A 10,000-nucleotide genomic window follows, 5' to 3' on the forward strand; every position below is an offset into this window, starting at 1 on the left:
ATACCATAAAAGTGAAGCGAGCCCGCAACAGTCACACCAGACGTGCCTCGCGTGACCCGGGTTCGAGGCTACACGGCGAACGAAGAAAAGCATGGAGGGGAAATATGGGGGGGGGGGCGTTCCGAGGACAGAGCCAGGCGGCGCGATGGGGGCAAGGTATGGGGCCCCGTGACTGTAAGGATAACAGGTCCAAATTGGCTATAATGGGTTCCATTGGCTGTAGGGATAATGTCCCTTTGGCAATGGGGATAATGGGATCCAGTGGATATGAGGATAATGGGATCCAGTGGATATGAGGATAATGGGGCCCAGTGGCAATGGGGATAACGGGGCGTAATGGCAATGGGGATATGGGACCCACTGATGATGGGAATAACGGGGCCCACTGGCAATGGGGATAATGGACCCATTTGGCAATAGGGATAATGGGGCACAATGGCAATGGGGATCATGGGACCCATTGACGATGGGAATAACGGAGCCCATTCTCAATGGGGATAATGGGGCCCAATTGGCAATGGGGATAATGGGGCACAATGGCAATGGGAATCATGGGGTCCATTGGCGGTAAGGATAATGGGGCCCATTGGCAATGGGGATAATGAGGCCCACTGACGGTGGGGATAATGGAGCCCACTGGCAATGGGGATAATGGGGCCTAATTGGCGGTGGTGATAATGAGGCCCATTGGAAATGGGGATAATGGGGCCATTGGCAATGGGGATAATGGGGCCTAATTGGCGGTGGTGATAATGAGGCCCATTGGAAATGGGGATAATGGGTCCATTGGCAATGGGGATAATGGGGTCCACTGGCAATGGAGATAATGGGGCCCATTGCCAAAGGGGATAATAGGGGGGCCACTGGTAATGGGGCTGATGGGACCCAGTAGTTATATGGACAATGGGACCTGTGATAATGGGGTTAGGCGTAGGGGTACCTGCGATAATGTAGTACGCAGGTACGCGTGGAGAGGACAATGGGGCAATGGGGCACTGGGGCAACGGGACCAAGAACAACGAGGGGCAAGACGAAAGTATTATGTGTCCACGGAAACGTGTGGAGAGGCACGAAGCTGACATGTATGGGGAGCTATGGGTATGGTTACGAGGGCCCGGCACGCGGGTACACACGGGTGATGGGGCAATGGGGCAATGGGAGGGGCACCAGCGCGTGCAATTGGTCGTCGGTCGTGTGGTTCATCCTCAAGGTCAGGCATCGTGCCAGCCAAGCCAGCCAGCCAGCCAGCCAGCTAGCCCCGCCTCTCCCTCCACCCACCCTCACTCACTCACTCACTCACTCGGCTCCTCCCTCCCTCCCATCCTCTCCCCCTACCTTCCTCTCTTCATCCCTAGCCCCAGAACATTTTCCTTACTTCCCAAATTTCTCTATTCATTCTCTTTCTCTCTCTCTCTCTCTCTCTCTCTCTCTCTCTCTCTCTCTCTCTCCACCCAATAGCAATTAACATTGCCTATTTTTTCATTCCCAACCTCACTTCCTCCTCTCTACGACCATCTCCCATCCTCCTCCTCCTACTCTTTTGCCCCATTCCCGTCTCCTGCGTTTCCCCCTGAACCACAGCGCCGCGTACCCCTGAGGCCCTGACGACCACGAGAGCTCTTCGCGGGGTCGCCCGCCCCTGGGGCCCGATGTCCAACGTGGGAGGGGGCAGGGGTTGGGGGGTTGGGGCTCCGAGCAGCCGCTATTTTTTTTCGGTGGGGGGGGGGGCGCTGCGGCCTCGGCCACTCGTGTCAGGCCGCCTGCCGGCCAGCCGGTCCCTGCTGACCACTTCGACGTCGCAAAGCTCGCGGGTCCAGCAGGCTCTTCGCCCCCGTTCCCTCGGCCCCGTACGATCTCGTCCCGGCGATTAAAACCCGAAGTTTTTGCGATGACGAATCGTAAGGGCCACCATGCTGTGAATGCCCACAGACTATTCGGTCTATAATGAGTCTGGAGAGGAAGAAACAAGGTAAACATACACACACACACACAAATACACCCAAATAGTATACACAGATCCAAACAACATACAAACACACAAAACAATAAACAAACACCCAAACAATAAACAAACGCCCAAATAGTAAATAACCACGTAACTAGTTCCGACCTTCCCACCAACCCTTCTGCGCAGCAGGACCCGCTCCCTTTTCAACCCAGTTCCTCCCGCACGATTCTATTCACCAAGAAAAAAAAAATAAATATATCCGCATCGATCTATGTCAGGGGGAGTGGATGTCCCCGCCTGTCTTCTCATATATCCCATACCTTATGCAATGCTGTTCATTAGCCACCATGAGAGACCACTTCAAAACTGAATAAAATTCGCTAAGTATCCACTAACCCCTACTAGATTTTGGTTTGTGGTCCAACACGGGGACCTCAGTAGACCCCAAGGGTCCACAAAGCCACCCCCACCCCCACCCCGGGGGGTGGGAGTGGGGCACTAGTCTACGGGTTAAGGCGATACACGTGTTCTGCGCTCCGCAGTCTCAACCCTGGGCATCTAAACCCTTACGACGCACAAGTCACGTAAACAACGGGTTTTGTCACACTGAACCCTCCACATAAATCATAGTTCTAAAGTTCTGTAGACTCGCTGCTCCTCTGTTTAACTCTACCAACACAACCTCAAGACTGTGAAGCATCCACAGAAATTCTTTTCCAAGTCCCTTTCATTTTAACACAACTACTAATTCAAAGAAACTCGTATTATATCTAAAGTCATTATTATCCCCGCAGCTGCATTCCGGAGAAGAGAAAGGCCTTTTGAACAACTACACATGAAAGATACTTTAGTTCACAACCGAGAATAGTTCGCTTGTCGGCCAATATAGGCTATTCTGATCACGGGCGTACCATCTGCGGGGGCCAGCTTCACAAGTCGCTTGGATACACAACAGCCCGAGACCAGAGCGCCGCTGTCAACACCCGGGTAGGGTCGTGGCCCCACATCCAGTGCCAGTGCCTGATGACGCGAGTGCCAAATATCATTATCAACCCCAAAGAAAACATTCCACCCACACCTTCATTTTTTTTTTTGGGGGGGGGGCGGCGGAGTTTGGTGCCACCCCTACGGACCAGACACACGTAGTATTCTTTTTACGATTTACGGCTACATTCTGAGAAGAATGTTGATTACCATTTAGTGTCTACTACCACCCTTAAATTTCCCCTTCACCACCTCCCAGCCTCCAACCTCGGCGCGATATTGTGCCAAGGATGTAAGCGCTGGTTATTCCCCTAAGAAACACTAATATTTCGTTACTGATGTCTTTACAGATTTCATCCTAAAGACGAACGGGTGTCATATTAAGGTAAGACATTTGCGGAGGATTTTGTACTGCTTCACTCTTCGTTAACCCGAAAAATGCGACGACGATGACGACGACGACGACGACGACGACGACGCTACCTGCATTCTCCTTCGTCACCCTCCAGCGATCTCGATGGCCCAAGAGACGATTCCTTCTTTCCTCTCTTCAAGCTCCACTTCCCCAAGCAAAGGACCTTCGCCCGTCACCAGCGATGACCCTGCTCCAGGCAGAACAACCCGATGTCCGTATGTGTCTTCACCACTGACTCCCGTTCGGGAGCGTGGTGCAGTCTGGATGGTGTACCAAAAGACATGCGACTTTATTCGGCTGGGGAGTGAAATCGGAACAGTCAATCTCGACCAAAACAAATAAAAACAAACAAATAATAATCATATAAGTAATCGTAAGACCCGGCCCTCTGCTCAATACTATCACTTGGCGTCTGCCCTTACAAAACACATACACTGCGTCGTTGTGTCGATAGGGTGCTGAACATCTGAACCCAACCAAAATATCAGCCCAGCTTGCCAACCCCCCCACCCCCCACCCCAAAGCCAGTGCCAAATCAACACCATCGCTTCCTTAACCAAACACGACTTACTTTTGCCAACTCTCCATCGAGAGGTGCCAAGCCAAGCCACCCCTACACCTACACCTACACTCCTCCCGCGCCCATGTACCCTGTAAGCCAACCCACCCACTCGCCCCCCCTCCCCCAACTCCCCTTCCCCCGAACCTTGTAACCCCAAACCCAGAAAACATACACCTGTGCCGAGCCACTTCACAGGGGCATCCCCCCACCCCCGCCTCACCCCTCACACACAGTCCGCGGCCACACTACACGACTCGACCCCTCCCACCACTGAAACCGGAGACCACGAGGAGCACCTCGACGCAGAAGAACGACGTCAAACGCCCAGAACTCGCCAATGATGTGTGCAGACCAAAGGACGACCGAGTACCACGTGTGGAAGCGGTGACCAAATGTATATACTATATACCATGTACTGTATGTATATAAACATGTACATATGTATGTATATATGTATGCACGTATGTATGCATAAATCTATGTATAATGCATGTATGCATAAATATATGTATGTAAGCACGTATGTATACACGTATGTATGCATATATGCATAAATCTATGTATATATGCATGTATGCACGTATGTATGCATATGCCTATGTATAGGAAAGCACCAGGAGTTGATGGCATACCAGCAGAGATATAGAAATATGGGGGCCCAAAAATGTACATCAACTTGCATGAACTCTTCACCTGCTGCTGAGAGCAAGGCAAGTTTTCCCATGATCTAAGAGATGCATTGATCATCACCCTGTACACAGGGTGAAAAGTCAGACTGCTCCAACTACAACAGGAATAACCTTGCTCTCCACTACTGGAAAAATATTTGCGCAGATCCTTCCGAATAGACTAGCAACTATCATCGCAAAGGAACACCTCCCAGAAAGCCAGTGTGGTTTTAAGATCCAACAGGATCACCACAGACATGATTTTCGTCCTCCGCCAACTCCAGGATAAGCGTTGAGGACAAAACAAAGGACTGTGCGTCACCTTTGTGGACCTGGCCAAAGCGTCCGACACCGCAAACAGGAAAGGAATTTGGCAAGTCATGGAACGTCTAGGATGTTCCCTGAAGTTCCTGAGTATGGTCATTCATCTCCATGAAAATCAGTTTGGCTAAGTAAGAGTTAGCAGTGACCTCTCGGACCCCTTCTCTACCTTTAATGGAGTAAAGCAGGGTTGCGTTCTCGCAACAACTCTCTTCAGTATCTTCTTCAGTATGATGCTCCGACAGGCCACTGCCGAACTGTAGACGACGATGGCATCTACAACCGTTACCGAACAGAGGGGAGCATGTTTAACCTGAGGCGCCTGTAGGCACACACAAAGACAATGGAACAGCTCATCCGAGGGATGCTGTTCACCGACGATGCCGCTCTGGCTGCCCATGCGGAGAGATCCCTGCAGCACATATCTTGCTTTGCAAAGGCCGCACAGCTTTTCGGACTCTTTCTTCAGCCCGAGGAAAACCGAGGCGCTTCATCGACATCCACCTAATGAAGAGTCTCATTCTCTCCACATCTACATGAAGGAGAAGAAACTGAAAACAACCCACCAAGTTCACTTATCTAAGATGCACCATTTCTTCATATGCTAAGCTAGACAAAGAAATTGTCAGCAGACTGGCGATAGTGCCTTTGGCAGACTGTACAAGCGAGTGTAGACAGGTCCTCAAGAAACCGGAGGCCCCTAGCATCGAACCCACTTTCTGGAAGATTCAGCTATGATGGGCGCAAAAGGTGTATATTGGAGGACTGCCGCGTACTCAAGCTCATGACGAGATGTCTTCTGAACATAGCAATGCAGGAGCGCCTCTGAAGAGGTTCAAAGACAGCCTCAAGTCCTATCTCAAAACATGTCACATCGATCCCAGTCATTGGACCACTGGCCGATGACCGAGCAGGACGGAGACGCACCATCCACCAAGCTGTCTCCTTCTTTGAAGACAATCGCAGAGTCAGATTGGAAGACAAGAGGAAAGGGGGAAAAGAACGCAAAGACGCGACCCCCGACCACCGATCAGATTTTCATCTGTGGCCGCAGTGGACGGAACTGTCTACCGCATCGGGCCTCACCGAGCGAGCAACTAATGTATACAACCCCCTTCACAGACCTTCGCTCGTGTAGCGGTCAAGAAGAATGTATGTGTATATCAACGTTACGTTTCTCAACCTTTTTACACTTGCGTAACCCTTAAAATAAATTGCATGTCTCAAGGAACCCATGCGCAAAAAAACTAAAAAATATATATATATATATATATATATATATATATATATATATATATATTATATATATATATATACACACCATGTATTTCTCATTTTATTCTAATCATAATAGGTTAGATAGGATGATGTCTACATTACATTATTACAATAGCCAAGAATATGTAGTGCGTATTTAATTATATTACGTATATGAAATAAAATAAAAAAACAAAGGTGCATTAGCTTGTTCTCGCGGAACCCTTAGGGACCTTTTGCGGAACCTTAGGGTTCCGGGGAACCCTGGTTGAGAAACGCTGGTATATATGCATGCATAAAAACAGGACCAGCAGCTGTATTCGGCATCCACAGCTCAGCAGCTTCGGCAACTTCCTCCGAGATGTACATGATACTCTCGACAGCCGCTCGCGCGAGTTCCAACTGGATCAGACTTAAAACAAAGACAAAACCGGCCGGAAGGACGATGTCCCACGGCCAGCAGCGAGAACAACAAACAGGATATTCGAGAAGCAAGATAAGCCTAAAAGAATGATGTACTCTCAGACCTTGAATTAATGTATGTTATAGGGTGGTTCTCTGCTGCATTATCAAAGACATTTTGTTACGAGAAACAAAGCACACCACCAAGACCACTTCCTCTTCCTCTTCAAACTCCTCCTTTATCACGAACCTATCTTCTTCCACCATCAGTTCTTAAACACTGTCAGCATCATCACTCAAAGAAAAAAAATGTGTATACACACACACACACACAATATATATATATATATATATATATATATATATATATATATATATATATACACATATATACACGACCTCGACTCTCATTCACAGCAGGGAGCGAGAGGGAGAGAGAGAGAGAGTGAGAGAGAGAGCGAGAGAGAGAGAGAGAGAGAGAGAGAGAGAGAGAGAGAGAGAGAGAGAGAGAGAGAGAGAGAGAGAGAGAGAGAGAGAGAGAGAGCGAGAGAGAGAGCGAGAGATAGACCTCGCCAACCCCCGCCACAGAGAGCTGCGCGGGACCAAGCTGCTGCTGCTGCTGCTGCATCCGATTGCACACAGGACGCGCCTCTGCCAGCTGCACCCAGGCCCAACCAAACTGCAGCTGCGTCTGGCAGAAGCGCGTTCCTTACGACCCACACTTGTCTACTGCCGAGTCGATCCCGGGCCACCTCAAACCCTGTACACTACATGTACCCACCGAGTTCATCCAAATGCGTGCGGACAAGCGGTGGCAAGTGGCAAGTGGCAAAGGACCAGAAGAGTCGGCAGAAGCCGTCGCTGCATTGCGCTGACGTCACTTAACCACAAAACGCATTATTAGCAAAACGTTATCCACTCTGCTGCCGGACGCAAACACCAAACTTCATCGCCAGCGCGGCGGCCGAGGTGGAGGGGAGTGTGCGTGTGCGTGTGCGCGTTGGGTGTGTGTGTGTCAACAGTAAACCTAAGCGTCCACCCACCAAGACACCAGTAATCCTACTGGTAATAACCTTAACTTATGAGAAACAGTACATTAAGCTTGTATTTACCCCTCCGAACACACACGTACTGTGGATATATACACATATATTCGTATACACACATACATACATACATACATATACACTACATACAAATACACACAATCAACATATACTACATACATACATCCACACAAACACATCCAAACACACATACATCCACACAAAACACATCCAAGCACACACCCACATACAATAAACACAAATATTACCAATCACAGCAGCGAATACAAAATTAAACACAGTGAAAGACACATTGAACCACTATGGTTGACAAACGAGCAACAGCTGTGGCTGTGGCAACATCACTAACCACAGCAGAGCCGTGTTGCCAACCACAGCAATGAATCTTCAACTCTGAATAACGCGGACACAAAACACGAAACCAAATATAATATAATGGTTCCTTATGACGCATACAGAAATGTCAGTGAAAAAATCTTAACAATAAAGCATTAAATCGCACCATCGCAGCAATACAGGAACAAGAGAAACCTATACAATAATGATATAAATGTTCAACGTAAAAGCTTTAGCAATACTAAGCAAATCTGCAATACGAGCTATAGGAGTAGGGACAACATACGATTGTTGTAGCAACAACTACCACCACCACAACAACAACAACTACGACGAAGACTACGACACCTGCATAATAACTCTTACACCCAACAAAGCAGCCACGCTCAATCCCGCTCACTTGTAGCTACATTACCACCATCACCACCACGACCAAAACCTACACCATTACTACCGTAGCCATTGCCATCACTGTTACAACCTTTACCACTGAAATCACGGCCATCGCCGCATCCATAAACACAATCACCATAATAAAAGAGCAAATACTGTCTTCTCCAAAAACAGTCATTTCCAATTCTGCTTACTCCGTACCATTATCGCCGACGAAGAAAGGAGGGAGGAGGGCGAAGGGAGGAAGGGAGGGAGGGAGGGAGGGAGGGAAGAGGAAGTTGGTAGGGAGGGAGGGAGGAAGAGAAGTGGGAGGAGCGAGGGAGAGAGAAAAGGGGAGAGAGGAGAATGGAAAGGAGTAGTGAAAGGGGAGGGTAGGAGTACTGCTGCCAGACAGAGATTGAAGAGAGATGGGAGAGGGAGGGAGGGAGGGAGGGAGGGAGGGAGGGAGGGAGAGAGACATAGAGAGAGAGAGAGAAAGAGAGTGGGGAGGGGGGAGAGAGATGGGGAGAGAGAGGGGGAGAGTTGGGAGAGGGAGAAAGAAGAAGAAGGGAGAGAGGAGGGGGAGATGGAGATGGAGATGGAGAGAGGGGAGAGAAAGGGAGTCAGAGAAAGAGTGGGAAAGGAGAGAAAGAGAGAGAGATGGAGCTAAAATGAGAGGGGATGCGACGCAGGGCGATTGAAAGTGAGATTGTGGGAAAGAAAGAGGGACACTGAGAGAGTGATAGGTGGAACAAACAAGGGAGACAGCGGGAGTGGGGGAGAAGGACATAAGGAGAAAACGGGACAAGGGAAGAGGAAAAGAGGGGGAGAGAACGGGAGGGGGGGAGAATGGGTAAGGAGAAAGAGGGGGAAAGTGAGGGAGGGGGAAGAAGGGGGAAAGAGGGGAAAAAGGAGGGAAATAAGGGGGAGAGGGAAAGAGGGGGAAAGGGAAAGAGGGACAGAGAAAGAGGGGGAGAGGGAGAAGGGGGATTAGGAAAAGAGCGGGAGTAGGAGAGGAAAATACAAGGAAAGGGGGGAAAGGGGGAGAGGGAGAGAGGGAATGAGGGAAAGGGAGAGAGGGAATGAGGGAAAGAGAGAAGGGGAGGGAAAGAGGGAGAGGAGGAGGTAATGGAGGGAGGGATGGAAAGAACCTCTGCAGGCTCGTGCCAAACCTCCCCTTAATTCAGAAAGCGCTCAACCAAGTCATATTTACTGTTTGGGTCCTACGACCTCCCCAGGGACCAAAAGGTCTCGCGTCGGCAAAGGGCATCGCTTGGAGGAACAGCCTGGGGGCAGAGGAGGAGAAGGAGGAGGAGGAGGAGGAGGAGGAGGAACACAACAGCAGGCCTACTGGCCCTAACGAGGCTGTTTGTGTTTACTATATTAAGCTACAGTTAAGAAAACAGGGCAGAAGATGAACTAACACTACTGCTACCACTATCCTATCCAATTACAATTAAATGCCGGAGGAGGAGGAGGAGGAGTAGGAGAAGGGGGCGGGAGCCGGGGGGGGGCGATCGTTCCAGTGGATCTTGTGTCTTTACGACCCTGGGTATGCGGAAAACTCCGCCCGTCCCGTCCCGTCCCGTCCCGATGGAAATGGGGGTGGGGGGGAAGGTAGGGACGGGAGGTGCCGCTAGCACCTTGAAGGCCAAGCCTGCGGCGCCG

General features: G+C 49.9%; 1 protein-coding gene across 4 annotated transcripts in view; it reads right to left on the reverse strand.

Moving 5' to 3' along the window:
* The window catches only part of Tmem131 (Transmembrane protein 131), a 219,135-nt gene that overhangs the window by 157,242 nt on the left and 51,893 nt on the right, over positions 1 to 10,000 (reverse strand). The window contains exon 1 of one of the 4 annotated variants that reach the window (XM_076185526.1): positions 2,860 to 2,944. The exons of the other annotated variants lie outside the window; for them this stretch is intronic. The gene's annotated coding sequence lies outside the window, so the exon portion shown is untranslated. Of the gene's footprint in view, positions 1 to 2,859; positions 2,945 to 10,000 lie in introns of those variants that run through there. 4 annotated transcript variants of the gene reach the window in all.

Source organism: Oratosquilla oratoria, chromosome 1 (genome assembly GCF_046742065.1).
Source record: "Oratosquilla oratoria isolate Oo_2021 chromosome 1, ASM4674206v1, whole genome shotgun sequence".
NCBI classification, from domain to species: Eukaryota; Metazoa; Arthropoda; class Malacostraca; order Stomatopoda; family Squillidae; genus Oratosquilla; species Oratosquilla oratoria.